The sequence below is a fragment of the Aegilops tauschii genome, chromosome 2, assembly GCF_002575655.3.
Source record: "Aegilops tauschii subsp. strangulata cultivar AL8/78 chromosome 2, Aet v6.0, whole genome shotgun sequence".
NCBI lineage: Eukaryota > Viridiplantae > Streptophyta > Magnoliopsida > Poales > Poaceae > Aegilops > Aegilops tauschii.
This window is the reverse complement of record NC_053036.3, coordinates 538,607,311-538,623,815: the sequence shown is the minus strand read 5'-3', so window position 1 is coordinate 538,623,815 and position 16,505 is coordinate 538,607,311.

The following is a 16,505-nucleotide window of genomic DNA, read 5'->3' as shown; positions in this document are numbered from 1 at the left end:
TCGTCGCCATCCCCTTGATCCTGTGCTTGTTTCCGCTCGCCCACAGTGGCCGCGTGACCTCTGTCGCCTTCTCCCCCTCTCACTGATGCCGCTCGTCGCCGGGCGCCGTGGACAGGTGTCCACCGGCGGAGCCCGAAGCACCCTCGCCGCTCGCCTATAAATAGAGCCACCCCCAGCCTCCTCGAGCACCATCCAGCACTCACACACACCCCACGATCGAGTAGGAAGCCGTAGCCCGGCCGGGCAGGCCTCGGGCTGCCGTCCCCGAGCTCGAGCTCACCGGCGATCCCCTCTGGTCACCGCGGTAGCTCCAGCCCCTCCCAGGCCTGGGCGACCCCTCCAAGGCCTCCGCCTCTCTCCGGTGAGGCCATCTCGCCCACTTGGAGCCTCTGGAGTGACCTCTGCTCGCCGTCTTCCTCAACTCCGGCGACCTCCACATTCTGCCTCCGCTTACGAGCTAGTTTTCGATGCCGTCCGATCACCCCTAGCCACGCTACGGGGATGGACAGGTGCGCCATCGTCCCCTCTCTCAATCCCTCCCTCTCGTTTGGGCCAAGGAGCCCTCGCCGCCGGCGAGAGCTCCGGCGAAGCCGCGGCCCTCTCTGTTTCTCTCTCCCTCTTCCCCCACCTGACTAGCGGGGCCCGCTAGTCAGCCACTAAGTACACGCGCGAAGCGGTACAAGTGGTGGTGCCCCTGGGCTTTACGCCATCTACGTCACCACCTAGCTATTTCTTTTTATTCATATTCATTTATATTCCAGAGAGATTCAAACAATTTTAACTTTTTAACCATAAGTCCAAATGAGATGATTCTTTTTGCACTGTGTTCTTTGAAAGGAAATCTAACAGCTCACCAAAGATGAGATTTTTCTGAGCTGTTTAGAATTTCTAGTGAATTTCAGAAGTGTTCTTGATATTTTCTTTTTGTGTTTAAAATTATTTTCAGAAGGTGAGGCTTGTCTTGAGGATCACCAGGAGGCTTGTGAACTTCATCTGCACTAAGGCAAGCCACAACAACATTTTTATGATGCCATTTCAATATTTGTGATTTTCTCCCTTAAATGAAATGATTAACCCATGCATTTAAAAAATTATTGAATTATTTGTATTCTGTTAAGTATTGGTCAGTTGTTATGCTTGATTTACAGAATAGTTGAAACTAGTTTAAGTGGTTAAAGCAAGTTAAAATTTATTTGAGGTGATGTTACAAATAATTTTGTTATGCATGTTAGTAATTATTTAAAGCTTTATGTTTGCATTCTTAAATTGATAAAAATTTGTTAGAAAATATTCTGTTAAATACTTGTTTAATCATATTACTTGTCTTACAGAATGTTTGAACCCAACTTAGTGATAAAGAAATTAAGAGTTGTTGATAATGATATCTTTTGGTCAAGCATATGAAAAATTTATCGGAGTTACTTTCTTGCGTAGGAAATTAATAAAACTTGTTGCAAAATATTTTGGTTAAGTTGTGAGTCATTTTGAGCAATTAGAGTAATATGAGTTGTTGACGTTTATGCTTGGTGTGCATATGGATGGCGTCGGTCATTTTTATCAATATGTGATGCATGTGTTGTTTTGCATTTCATGGCATGCTATGACACCGGTCATTTTTAGTTTAAAGTTAATCCTGAATATAACTCAATTTGAATATACCGTTGACTGGGTCATGGTGCCACTGAATCGAGTTTCTTTCCAGTGCAACCACATTTTCCTTGTGGGAAGGCCTTGATTCGGTCCATTGACACGGCCTCTGGTTGGTGCCTCCATCTAGGGAAGATTATGTCGTGTTTGCCCTGGCCCGGTAAGCACAGATAATCTTGTGTGCTCGTTGATGAGATTATGGTACCGAGTCCCCGAGTGGGAGTGTTTTGACCACGACGGTGGTCGGGGTGTCTTTGGTAGACACGGGGCCACCCAGGACCAGCCCGTTGGGGATTTGGGTCGGAGTGGCCGGGAGAGTGTTGTGGCAATGGAGGGGTTTTGTCGGAATGTCATTGGTCGACCCGAATGGGAATGCGAGGCCATGGGTTCCGTGGTGTGGGTACAGTGTGCTACCTCTGCAGAGTGTATAATCTATCGATAGCCGCGTCCACGGTCACGGACACCTCATACTAGGTCCCACCATGAGTCAACGTTTAATAAAAATTGCACACTAAGCTATGAACTTTGCATTGTCAATGGATGGCAGAAAGGCCATCGAGGTATTTGGGACCAAATGATGGTCGTGGTTGTGATCGCCGTAAGGAGCACGAGTTGTTCTTGAGAAAGACCACTATGGTGGTGTGTTTGTGGTCCAGAGATGATCACAGTTGGTAAGCTGTCCTGAGGGATGTTCGGGCTTGATCACAGCATGTTGACATATAATGTTGCATTATTAATAATTGGTTAAATATCATGATATTGTTTGTCATTATGATTATGCTTGTTGTGAGCTTGCAAGTACATTCAATGTACTGACCTGGCGTGTCATGCCAGATTTCAGGAAAGTCTCGTTGGAAAGGAGCGCTGTTCGAGTCTGATCGTGTCCACATCAGTGTCCCTGTGATATGGAGCTTCCGCTACGACGTTATTCCACTGCCACTTAGTTGTTCGAGTCAAGGCCCCTTTATGTTCACTAAATAATGTACATATTGTTCCGCCACACCGAGTGTGCCGCTTGGCCTCGACCACTGTTGTAATATGAACTCTGTTCCGCTAGCATCAATAAAGCGGTTGTTTTCTGTACCAATATGTTGTGTGTTGCCAGAAGACATGATCTCTGGGCTGGCAATGCAGGGTAAACCGGTCGCTCTGAGCCGGGGTGCCACAACGGTTGGTACCAGAGCCGCGCTGACTGTAGGCCACGCTAGACTATGACGTGTTAACTGGACGCTAGACACGAGTAAATGTGAGTGTCGGTAGCAGTTATAGCTGGTTGTTGCATTGTAGTCATTTGATTATTATTTTTATGCTAACCTGTTAATGGTTGTGAGTGTAGATGGCTCCGGTGCCGTATCCGTGCCAGTTGCAGTTGATGCCGTACACGTCACCGCACCTTCTCCGCAACATGTGGCGTCGGTTGTACTCTCACGGAAATGAACCAGTCTACCGTGTGTACCGGGAGCGTCTAGCAGACTCAGTGTATGAGTATCACGCAGTGGTTAGTCTGCACACCAGTTCCGATTCCGGCTCTTACACTCGCACTTCTCAGAGCGGTTACGCCTCCACCGCTTCTTAGGTTGTCCAGTTTGCTGCATTTGAGGTCCTTGTCAAGCTTCGTTATACCGAGGTTCAAATGTAGCATCACCCAGGATTCTATTACTACCCATCTCTGCACGACAACGGTCGTGTCCGTTTTCCCCTCGTTAACCCGGAGTCTGATAGTGTTGCTAGCCATCTTGCTCGCTATATCACTGCTAGCTATCTGATGATCCACGAGCTGGCTCGAGAGCTGACTCGTGCCCGTACTGCTTTAGCCGCTACCTTGGTCACTACTAGATCCACCACTACTCCATCCTCACTGGGATTTACCCCTTATGTCCCAGTTAGCTCTAGCTCCCCTATTTCGCCGGTTACTCCCCCGAGTAGCACAGGCATTCCGGCCGTGAACCCTCTCAGTACTCCTGCCGAGTGGGTCTCACTTCTTGATACTCCTACAGCCCCGATGCTTCATCCTACCCCTGCCCTTGAGGGAGAGCCCTCGAGGCAGCGTCGTCGTGTTACCTTAAACCCGGAGGTTTCCGTTAACCACGTCAGTTCGGCATCTGAGACCGCTTCAGGGGAGGACACCGCAGCACCAGCAGAGCAGTAGTGTCTTTGAGTATTCGCAGTCGTCTAGATGGTGTACGGATGTAGTTGTACGAGTCATGATGCTTCATGTATGAGAGTAGTGGAACCAGTCAGGTTGTTGAATTTTCATGTATGAGTCTATGTATAATTATGATGGGACTTTAATTTCGTTGCCTTGGGAAAAATACTCAATAGGATGACGCGGGGAGGCGGCAGTAGCAACGTTCGTGAGGGAACTCCTGTTCGTCGTTCCGCACGACATGCAGGATATTCTCCCGTGCCGTACGTTCAGCCACCACCTCCTCCGCCTGATCCTCCCTCCACCGAGCAAGTTCTGCGTATGTTTGAAGAAAAAAGGAACAATGATCTGATTGAAATATTGAGAAGTGTGCAAGCTATAATTGGACAAAATGGAAATCAAAATGGTCATCACTCAAAGCTGTCAGATTTTCAGAGGACCAATCCACCCAATTTCAGTCAGGTTGTTGACCCATTGGATGCAGACGATTGGTTGCGCACCATGGAGAAAAAGCTTGAGATCGCCCGTACTGAAGGAAATGGTAAAGTCCCATTTGCAACCCATTACCTTGAAGGCGCAGCTGCCATATGGTGGGAAAATACAAAAGCCATGTGGCCGATTGATGAGGAAGTCACCTAGGAAAAATTCAAGGATAAGTTCCGCAAATATCACATCCCTACTAGAGTTATGAAGCCCAAGTAGCGTGAATTTCTCGCGCTTGTCCAAGGAAATCAATCTGTGGCTGAGTATCTGCAAAACTTCAATCATCTGGCCCGTTACTCTCTGTATGACGTAGCCACCGAAGAAAGGAAGATGGACAGATTTCTTGGAGGTTTAAATCCGCAACTTCGGTGTGCTCTCAGTATGTTTGATTTCATGGATTTCCAAACTCTGGTAGACAAGGCATTCATTGCTGAACGGGAACACAAGCTTATATCAGATAATAGGCCTGTTAACGACAACAAGCGCATGTTTGAGCCAAAGAAGGATGGGCAACCTATGCAAAAGGCTCGTACCTGGTAGCAGACTCAGGTGGAATACCGGCCAAATTGGCAGCAGAATGTTAACAAGACCACCACTCAAGTCAAGAATGTTGGGGCCAATCCAATGCATGAGGAGCGGCAGCGCAATAATTCTTGTTTCACTTGCGGGCAGCCTGGACATTATGCCAAACAGTGCCCCAAGAACCACAAGGTGAATGCGCTGAGCAGGCCACAAGTCAACTTTATGGAGTCAGGGCCAACCCAGCAAAACTTCACTGGGCACGTGAATCATATCTCCGCCGATGAATCCCAAGAGAAGCCAGAAGTCGTCATTGGTATGTTTTCTGTTAATGACATACCTGCAGTAATTTTATTTGACTCTGGGGCTTCCCATTCTTTTATTTCTCGGAGTTTTGCCGCCCAAAACAATTTTCCTTGCACAATTTTGGGCAAAAATATGCTGGTACAAACCCCGGGATCTATAATCAAGAGCAATCTAGTCTGCCGTGATCTGGAGAGCAATATCAACGGGGTCCACTTTCCAACATCTTCTGATAATCATTGAGTCTGAACAGTTGGATATTATATTGGGAATGAATTGGCTGACCAAATATCAAGTTTGTATAAACTGCGCAACCCGAGAAGTCAATTTAACCAGTCTGAATGGGCAGCTCACCAAATTCTATGCTCGCAAGCATATACCCAAGCCAGAACTAGTGTGCACTGCTGTGGTCGAATTGGAATTTATTCCTATGGTCAGTGAGTACCCTGATGTGTTTCGGGAAGAACTGCCAGGCATGCCACCAGATCGGGAACTGGAATTTGCCATAGATCTTGTGCCTGGAACCGCACCATTATACAAGAAGTATTACCGGATGCCCTCATCAGAATTAGTGGAACTAAAGAAACAGCTTGATGAATTACTCCGGAAAGGTTATATTCGTCCCAGCTCTTCACCGTGGGGGTCACCTGCATGGGTAAAAAGGATAGCAGTCTCCGTATGTGCATAGATTATCGCCAGCTGAATGAGGTCACCATCAAAAATAAATACCCACTGCCAAGGATTGATGATCTGTTCGATCAGCTCAGTGGGGCTAAAGTATTCTCAAAAATCGATTTATGGACCGGGTATCATCAGCTCAAGATTAAAAGGGAAGATATTCCTAAGACCGCATTCACTACACGATACTGTCTTTACGAATATACTGTGATGTCCTTTGGTCTCACCAATGCCCCTGCCTTCTTCATGCATACGATGAACAAGGTGTTCATGGACTTCCTCGACAAATTTGTGGTAGTCTTTATTGACGACATCCTCATTTACTCCAAGAGTGAAGAAGAGCATAAGGATCACCTCCGGGCAGTGGTACAATGGCTCCGCAACCATCAGCTATACGCCAAGTTCAGTAAGTGCGAATTTTGGCTCAAGCAAGTTGGGTTTCTCGGGCATGTACTATCCGCCGAAGGCATAGCCGTGGACCCGAGCAAAGTAAAGGATGTGCTCGATTGGGTACCGCCCACGACTGTAACACAGATCCGGAGTTTCCTTGGATTAGCTGGATACTATCGTTGTTTCATTGAAGGGTTTTCCAAAATTACTAAACCTATGACGGAACTGCTCAAAAAGGATACAAAGTTTGAGTGGACCAAGGACTATGAGAAGAGTTTTTATGAGCTAAAGACGCATCTGACAACCGCACCCATATTGACTCTTCCAGACATTTATCGCAGCTTCGACGTGTACTGCGATGCCTCCAGACAAGGTATTGGTTGTGTATTGATGCAAGACGGCAAGGTAGTAGCCTATGCATCACGACAACTATGACCACATGAGGGAAATTATCCTACTCATGATTTGGAATTGGCTGCAGTGGTTCATGCATTAAAAATTTGGAGACACTATCTCATTGGAAAAAGGTGCCAAATTTTTACCGACCACAAAAGCCTCAAGTACATCTTCACTCAGCCAGATTTAAATCTCCGTCAGCGAAGATGGTTAGAGTTGGTCAAGGATTATGACCTTGGAATAAATTACCATCCAGGCAAGGCCAACGTCGTTGCCGATGCGCTCAGTCGAAAGCCCGTCAGCTTAAATGTCATGTTAAAATCATTGCCTACCGAACTTCAGGAGGAGATCGCTCAGCTCAACTTGGTCATCGTGGATGCTGGCCTCACTAATATTTTGGAAGTTACCCCCACACTTGAGATGGAAATCCGCAAGGCCCAGCCAGATGACGCCAAGCTACAAAAACATGCAAGGCAGCCCCCAGATTTCTTCAAGGACAACTTCGGTACCCTCCGATTGCGTGGACGAATTTGTGTACCAAATCAACCGGACTTGAAGAGGAAAATCTTGTCAGAAGCACACGAATCCTCGTATTCCATTCATCTGGGAAGTATGAAAATGTATGAAGACCTTAAACAAATATTCTGGTGGAATGGGATGAAGAAAGACATTGCCTATTTTGTAGCCTGTTGCGACATATGCAACAAGGTGAAAGCAGAGCATCCGAAGCCAGCCGGACTTCTCCAACCACTGCCAGTTTCACAATGGAAATGGGATGATGTTTGCATGGACTTCATCACCGGATTGCCTAGGACTCAGTGAGGCAAAGACGCAATCTGGTTTATAGTGGACACCCTAACCAAGGTTGCTCATTTCATCCCGGTCAGCACCAGATACAGAGCAAATGAACTGGCGCAACTGTATGTAGCCAGAATCGTCAGTCTGCATGGGGTACCCCGGACTATCACTTCCGACCGAGGTTCTTTGTTTACCTCCGCTTTCTGGTCCCGCCTCCATCAAGCCTTGGGGACATCACTAAAATATAGTACTGCTTATCACCGCCAGACGGACGGTCAGACAGAGCGAGTAAATCAAATACTCGAAGATATGTTGCGAGCCTGTGTGCTAGCCAACGGGGCGAACTGGGAAGATTGCTTGCCATACGCCGAGTTCTCGTATAACAACAGTTTCCAGACCAGTCTAAAGATGTCACCCTATGAAGCTCTATATGCTCGTAAGTGCCGCACTCCTCTAAATTGGTCTCAAGCTGGAGATAGCCATATCTTCGGAACCGATCTCATGATGGAAGCCGAGAAACAAGTCAGGGAAATCAGAGACCGACTGCAATTGGCCAAATCCCGTCAGAAGAGTTATTATGATGCAAAGCACCGGCAGGTCAGTTTTGAACCCGGAGAACATGTGTACCTCCGAGTCACTCCTATGAAAGGAGTTAAGCGATTTCAGACTCGTGGAAAGCTGGCACCCAGATTCATTGGTCCATTCTCAATTATGTCTCGAGTGGGTACGGTTGCATACCAACTAGAACTACCCCCGGAGTTGTCAGAAATTCACAATGTGTTCCATGTTTCGCAATTGAGACGCTGCATATCCCCGCCTGAGAAAAGGACAGCAATGGCTGAGATAGAATTGGCAAAGGATTTAACTTATGAAGAAAGAACCGACCAAAATTTTGGATCAAGTGGAAAGGGTCACTCGCGGCAAAGTCAGAAATTTTTTAAAAGTTCAGTGGGAGCATCACACCGAGGCAAAAGCAACTTGGGAGCAGGAAGAGTTCCTTAAGAGTCAGTATCCAGAGTGGTTTTCCCAAGCAGCCGAATCTCGAGGACGAGATTCATTCTAAGTGGGGGGGGGTTGTGACAGCCTGATTTTTGCCCTTTCTTATTTGCTAGAAATTTCATTTGAAAGTTTTTGAAACTTGGAGTTTCTGAATCTTTTCATTTGGACTTAAACACTTGGGCTTCCTTGGCTTTCACCCAAGTGTTCACTTCTCTCCCAAACCATCACTTCACTTCTGATCCACCACAAAATAACCTTTGGAATATTTTTCTTAAATGAAAAATATTCATTTTCTCTCAAAAACCCTAAGCCAGATCTGTTTGCTTCAAGGCAACCCTAATTTTTATGGCTCAGACAATTCTAAGATAATTCACAAATATTCTAGGGACCCTAGGGCACCTCCCTGAGCAAAAATATTTCATCACTTTTTGGAATATTTTTGCTACAGAAAATCTTTTCTGTTCTGGACAGAAATGGTGGTTTCTACAGCAACTACCATTTTACTTGCTCCATTTGACCTGAACTTTCTTGTGCATCTTTACCTTAGTAACTTATAACTAGCCTCCAAAGCACAGACCCAAACTCCCAGCCATTTGACCATAGTAACATCACAAAGTTACTGACCAGAAACTTACCTGGCTTGTAAAATCTTCTCTACTGCACCAGGATCCAAACCAAACCGTGGTAAACTTCAAAACTACCACGAACAACATGCCAGACATGATTTTTGGATGAAGGCTGGCCTGAGGAGAGAGTTCGTGCGGTGACCACGCGTGTCCATGATGCCAGGCATGCGTGTCGACGCGCTCTGGGTGACGCCGAGCGCTCTGTTCGGGCGTGCTCGCTTCCCCCGCCTGCCCAACCATGCCAAACCCCGCCACCATCATCGTCTCGACGTCCTTAACTCCTCCCTGGCACTCGCAGACGCCGGAGCTCGCCGCAGCAAGCACGGGCAAGGTCCGGCCAGCCCAACAGTGCGGAGCGCACTGTGCTCGTCGCCATCCCCTTGATCCTGTGCTTGTTTCCGCTCGCCCACAGTGGCCGGGTGACCTCCGTCGCCTTCTCCCCCTCTCATTGATGCCGCTCGTCGCCGGGCGCCATGGACAGGTGTCCACCGGTGGAGCCCGAAGCACCCTCGCCGCTCGCCTATAAATAGAGCCACCCCCAGCCTCCTCAAGCACCATCCAGCACTCACACACACCCCACGATCGAGTAGGAAGCAGTAGCCCGGCCGGGCAGGCCTCGGGCCGCCGATCCCCTCTGGTCACCGCGGTAGCTCCAGCCCCTCCCAGGCCTGGGCGACCCCTCCAAGGCCTCCGCCTCTCTCCGGTGAGGCCATCTCGCCCACTTGGAGCCTCTGGAGTGACCTCTGCTCGCCGTCTTCCTCAACTCCGGCGACCTCCACGTTCTGCCTCCGCTTGCGAGCTAGTTTCCGACGCCGTCCGTTCACCCCTAGCCACGCTACGGTTACGGGCAGGTGCGCCATCGTCCCCTCTCTCAATCCCTCCCTCTCGTTTGGGCTAAGGAGCCCTCGTCGCCGGCGAGAGCTCCGGCGAAGCCGCGGCCCTCTCTGTTTCTCTCTCCCTCTTCCCCCACCTGACTAGCGGGGCCCACTAGTCAGCCACTCAGTACACGCGCGAAGCGGTACGAGTGGTGGCGCCCCTAGGCTTTACGCCTTCGACGTCAGCCCCCCAACTGTTTCTTTTTACTCAAATTCATATATATTCCAGAGAGCTTCAAACAATTTTAACTTTTTAACCATAAGTCCAAATGAGATGATTCTTTTTGCATTGTGTTCTTTGAAAGGAAATCTAACAGCTCACCAAAGAGGAGATTTTTCTGAGCTGTTTAGAATTTCTGGTGAATTTCAGAAGTGTTCTTGATATTTTCTTTTTGTGTTTAAAATTATTTTCAGAAGGTGAGGCTTGTCTTGAGGATCACCAGGAAGCTTGTCTTGAGGATCACCAGGAGGCTTGTGAACCTCATCTGCACTAAGGCAAGCCACATCAACATTTTTATGATGCCATTTCAATATTTGTGATTTTCTCACTTAAATGAAATGATTAACCCATGTATTTAAATAATTATTGAATTATTTGTATTCTGTTAAGTATTGGTCAGTTGGTATGCTTGATTTACAGAATAGTTGAAACTATTTTAAGTGGGTAAAGCAAGTTAAAATTTATTTGAGGTGATGTTAGAAATAATTTTGTTATGCATGTTAGTAATTATTTAAAGCTTTGTGTTTGCATTCTTAAAATGATAAAAATTTGTTAGAAAATATTCTGTTAAATAATTGTTTAATCATATTACTTGTCTTACAGAATGTTTGAACCCAACTTAGTGATAAAGAAATTAAGAGTTGTTGATAATGATATCTTTTGGTCAAGCATATGAAAAATTTATCGGAGTTACTTTCTTGCGTAGGAAATTAATAAAACTTGTTGCAAAATATTTTGGTTAAGTTGTGAGTCATTTTGAGCAAGTAGAGTAATATGAGTTGTTGACGTTTATGCTTGGTGTGCATATGGATGACGTCGGTCATTTTTATCAATATGTGATGCATGTGTTGTTTTGCATTTCGTGGCATGCTATGACACCGGTCATTTTTAGTTTAAAGTTAATCCTGAATATAACTCAACTTGAATATACCGTTGACTGGGTCATGGTGCCGCTGAATCGAGTTTCTTTCCAGTGCAACCACATTTGCCTTTGTGGCAAGGCCTTGATTCGGTCCATTGACACGGCCTCTGGTCGGTGCCTCCATCTAGGGAAGATTATGTCGTGTTTGCCCTGGCCCGGTAAGCACACATAATCTTGTGTGCTTGTTGATGAGATTATGGTACCGAGTCCCCGAGTGGGAGTGTTTTGACCACGACGGTGGTCGGGGTGTCTTTGGTAGACACGGGGCCACCCAGGACCAGCCCGTTGGGGATTTGGGTCGGAGTGGCCGGGAGAGTGCTGTGGCAATGGAGGGGTTTTGTCGGAATGCCGTTGGTCCACCCGAATGGGAATGCGAGGCCATGGGTTCCGTGGTGTGGGTACAGTGTGCTACCTCTGCAGAGTGTATAATCTATTGATAGCCGCGTCCACGGTCACGGACACCTCATACTAGGTCCCACCATGAGTCAACGTTTAATAAAAATTGCACACTAAGCTATGAACTTTGCATTGTCAATGGATGGCAGAAAGGCCATGGAGGTATTTGGGACCAAATGATGGTCGTGGTTGTGATCACCGTAAGGATCACGAGTTGTTCTTGAGAAACACCACTATGGTGGTGTGTTTGTGGTCCAGAGATGATCACAGTTGGTAAGCTGTCCTGAGGGACGTTCGGGCTTGATCACAGCATGTTGACATATAATGTTGCATTATTAATAATTGGTTAAATATCATGATATTGGTTGTCATTATGATTATGCTTGTTGTGATCTTGCAAGTACATTCAATGTACTGACCTGGCATGTCATGCCAGATTTCAGGAAAGTCTCGTTGGAAAGGAGCGCTGTTCGAGTCTAGATTGTGTCCACATCAGTGTCCCTGTGATATGGAGCTTCCTCTACGACGTTATTCCGCTGCCACGTAGTTGTTCGAGTCGAGGCCCCTTTATGTTCACTAAATAATGTACATATTGTTCCGCCGCATCGAGTGTGGCGCTTGGCGTCGACCACTGTTGTAATATGAACTCTGTTCCGCTAGCATCAATAAAGCGGTTGTTTTCTGTACCAATATGTTGTGTGTTGCCAGAAGACATGATCTCTGGGCTGGCAATGTAGGGTAAACCGGTCGCTCTGAGCCGGGGTGCCACACAGATTCTCCCAACTGCCAATGGAGTTTGCTGGCAAGCTATTCAGCCAATGTCGAGCCAGTCCTTTGAGTTTTAGTGGGAGGTACTTGATGGCATGTAGATCGTCGCCGCGGGCCATGTGGATGTGGAGGAGGAAATCTTCAATCCATACCGTAGGGTCTGTTGTACCATCATATGATTCAATGTTCATGGGTTTAAATCCCTCTGGGAATTCATGATCCATTACTTCATCAGTGAAGCATAGGGGGTGTGCGGCACCTCTATGCCAGGCTATGTCACGACGCAGTTCATACGAGTCTTGTCTGCTGTATTCAGCCCGGCCGGATTTGCTTTTAGTATATCCGGCGTGACGATCATCGTCACGCGTTAGGGCGCGCCCCCGTGATCCGTAGATCGATCTTGTATGTCCTACTTTGTTTTCCAATACGTGTCGCAGGTCCTGCGTGTTGCCCCAGGCCTTGGTGTTTTTGTTTGACTGGCGACGGGGTGTGGGCTGGACTTCGAGTTGATATGCCGTTCTGTCTTGGCCACGGGGTGGCCGATCAGCCGCATCATACACTGCTAGTGTGGGGTTTAATGCTTCCTCCTCGAGTTGGGGTAGCAACCTACACTTTGGGTAACTCTTGGTTGGGCGCTCGAGTTCGTATTCCTCGGCCACCAGGACCTCAGTCCATCTATCCGCTAGCAGATCTTGATCAGCTCGAAGTTGTTGTTGCTTTTTCTTCAGGCTATTTGCTGTGGCTATAAGCCGGCGCTTGAAGCGCTCCTGCTCGACGGGATCCTCAGGCACGATAAATTCTTCGTCGCCGAGGCTCACCTCGTCTACGGAGAGAGGCATGTAATTTTCATCCTCCGATTCTCCGTCTGCTGCCTATTCCTGAGGGCTAGCTTGTCCATCCTCCCGCTCGAGGCCTGGCTGGAGGGGATTGTCTTCGTCTTCGGCACTATCCAGAGCGTTATTGTCTCTTGTGCCGGTATCGCTGCTTTTGCTATGGTGGGACTTAGAGCGGCGCCGCTGACGCCGGTGCTTGGATTGCTTCTTGGAGGGATTATCCTCCGTTGCCTTATCGCCATCGCCTTGTTTGGGGGTGTCCACCATGTGTATATCATATGATGAGGTGGCAGTCCAGCGCCCTGTGGGCGGTGGTTCCTGTTCGTCTCCTACATCGTCGTCCATACCGTCGATGTCTTCGAAGCCGAAATCGAGCATGTCGGTTAAATCGTCAACAGTGGCTATTAAGTGGGTGGTGGGTGGGGAGCGAATTTCTTCGTCGTCCGCATCCCACTCCAGCCGGACATAGTTTGGCCAAGGGTCTCCTGACAAGGAGAGAGACCTTAATGAGTTTAGCACGTCGCCTAGTGGTGAGTGCTGAAAGATATCCGCGAACGAAAACTCCATGATCGGTGCCCAATCAGATTCGATAGGCACGGACGCAGGCGGTTCGGAGCCCGTGGCCGGGGACGAATCCAAGTGTCCGGCAACACGGGTCTCATAGGAGGTGAAGTCAGTATTCGGCTCTATCGCCACTGAGTGTGCGGCCTCCGTGGTGGGGTCCATCCACCCGCCCTCGGACGGCGCAATCTGCTCCGGATTGAGGGCCGGAGTAGCTACAGGTGTGATCTCCCGAACACCGTCCGATGACAGAGCTAAGTCGTGCTCATCGTGACTGTGCGGCGCACCTGACATGGGTTCAAATCCGTCGAAGATCAAGTCTCCGCGGATGTCAGCAGTATAGTTCAAGCTTCCAAACCTAACCTGATGGCCAGGGGTGTAGCTCTCGATCGGCTCCAGATGGCCAAGCGAGTTGGCCCGCAGTACGAAGCCGCCGAATACGAAGAGCTGTCCGGGGAGGAAAACCTCGCCCTGGATCGCATCATTGCCGATGATCGAAGGAGCCATCAAGCCTTTATCGTGACGGCACAGTGGAACTCTCAATGAAAGCACCAATTTCGGTGTCAAAACCGGCGGATCTCTGGTAGGGGGTCCCGAACTGTGTGTCTAAGGCGGATGGTAACAGGAGGCGGGGGACACAATGTTTACCCAGGTTCGGGCCCTCTCGATGGAGGTAATACCCTACTTCCTGCTTGATTGATCTTGATGATATGAGTATTACAAGAGTTGATCTACCACGAGATCGTAGAGGCTAAACCCTAGAAGCTAGCCTATGATTATGATTGTTCTTGTCCTACGGACTAAACCCTCCGGTTTATATAGACACTGGAGGGGGCTAGGCTTACACAGAGTCAGTTACAAGGGAGGAGATCTACATATCCGAATTGCCAAGCTTGCCTTCCACGCAAAGGAGAGTCCCATCCGGGCACGGGACGAAGTCTTCAATCTTGTATCTTCATAGTCCAACAGTCCGGCCAAAGTATATAGTCTGGCAGTCCGAGGACCCCCTAATCTAGGACTCCCTCACCCACCCCTCCTCCCCGGGAGAATATCATGTGCCCCCATACCTTAGATGCTATATGACGATACGAGTTGCTTGGAGCTTGTAGATCTGAGATATAGCAGCTCACATGATGTTTTAGTATTTTTACAGGAAACCTTGATGAGTTTGAGAATTGCACACAATTTGTACAAAAACTACTCAGATGCCCTTGGATCCCATATCCAACGACCTCGAAGCTCGTATCGCCGTAGCATCTAAGATGAAGGAGGACATCATATTCTCCTGTATGTAAGAATATCATGTGCTACCACACCTTAGATGCTTTGGTGATACAAGCTCTTCGGAGCCGTTGGATTTGTGACCCAACACCTCCTCGGTGGTTCGAATGGTTTTTCGCAGAAAAGCCCCCAAAGAGTTCGGCCACTGCTTACAAGCACAAAGACTACTCAGATGCCATTGGATCTCAGATCAAACGACCTCGAAGCTCGTATCACTATAGCATCCAAGCTGCGAAAGCACCTTATGTTTTTTTGCACGGGAGAATATGAGGTGCTCCCACACCGTAGATTCTATGGTGATACGAGTTCACGAAGATCTAACGGCCCATAGTAGGAGGTTTGAATGTTTTTGCAATATACGGCTGAGAGAGTTTGGGAATTGCGCAGAAAGTACAACTACTATGCATGTGCCATTTGATCACTGATCATACGACCTAGATGCTCATATCACCGTAGCGGGTAATTAAGCTATGGGGAGCACCTAATATGAGCAACGGGGAGCCGTTGGATCCAAGATGCAGGCACACACGAGGCCTGAATGTTTTAATTGCAAAAAACCTTTGGAGAGTTTGGAAATTGCGCATAATTACAAAGACTACTCCCAAGCCATTGGACCTCACTTCCAACGATGTAAAAACTCGTATCACCATAGCATCTAAGCTGCGGGGTGGATGTGATATTCTATGCCGCAGTCATTTTTGTTCGTAAACTTGCAAAATACGTGTAACTTGTGCCGTTACTTGTCTAACCGCGCAAAGTGTTTGTTCAAAAAAAACATCCTACACTGAATATCGGAACAACACACGGGGGTCCCACTTGTCATTAATCAAATTTGGACCTAAAACTAACAAATCAGAAAGACGAGATTCGAACTGGCAACCTGGACTATAAAGCGTAAGTCGATAGCCTGAAACAACAACGGTTGTTGGCTTTGTCCCATAACTTGATTTTATACAGTATTACGTTGAGTAGAGTAGAGGGAGTGCCTCGTCTACACGTGCATGACCGTTGACTCACTTACTGCTGGGTCCCAGGTCTGCGATCTCTCTCTTCTCTCCATCGTCTAACCTTTGCACGGGCACACACGAAGAGCGGCGCTAGCTTGCCGTGGTGTTATTACAACTAAAAAGAAGCTTGGAAAATAGAAGAATCGCCTAGAACAAGAGACGTTGTGGCTGGTCGAGACGGAGCTAACCACACCTATCCTCCATGCCATGTTAGCATGATGAAGCTGTGTGGCTAGTGGGGTGTTTTCCACCGACTGGCTGGGTCCCGAGGTCGAACCATAGGTACTACGTCTGATACCGAAAATTTTTACACGCACTTATTTCCTCCGTGCCGAGACATGGCACACCCTACCGCGCGGTTTCGGGGTCCTCCCGGGTGGTGCACGCATATATTCTTCCAGACGTGGGACTCCCTACCGCGTGTTTTCGCCGAAGCAAGTAAATAAATGAGTCGTCAAGTCATGAAAGACCACTTTTCCCGCTGAGTATATCAGTGAAGCACGGTGGCTAGCTAGTTGGGCTAGTTCGACTGATTAGCTAGGCCGCCGTCACATTTGTTTTTCACCCCTTTTTTTATCTACTTGCCGGCAGGTAAATTTAAACATCCACCGCGGCGTTGCTTTGGTGTTTGAGTGCGGCAGGATTTTAAATTTTTTG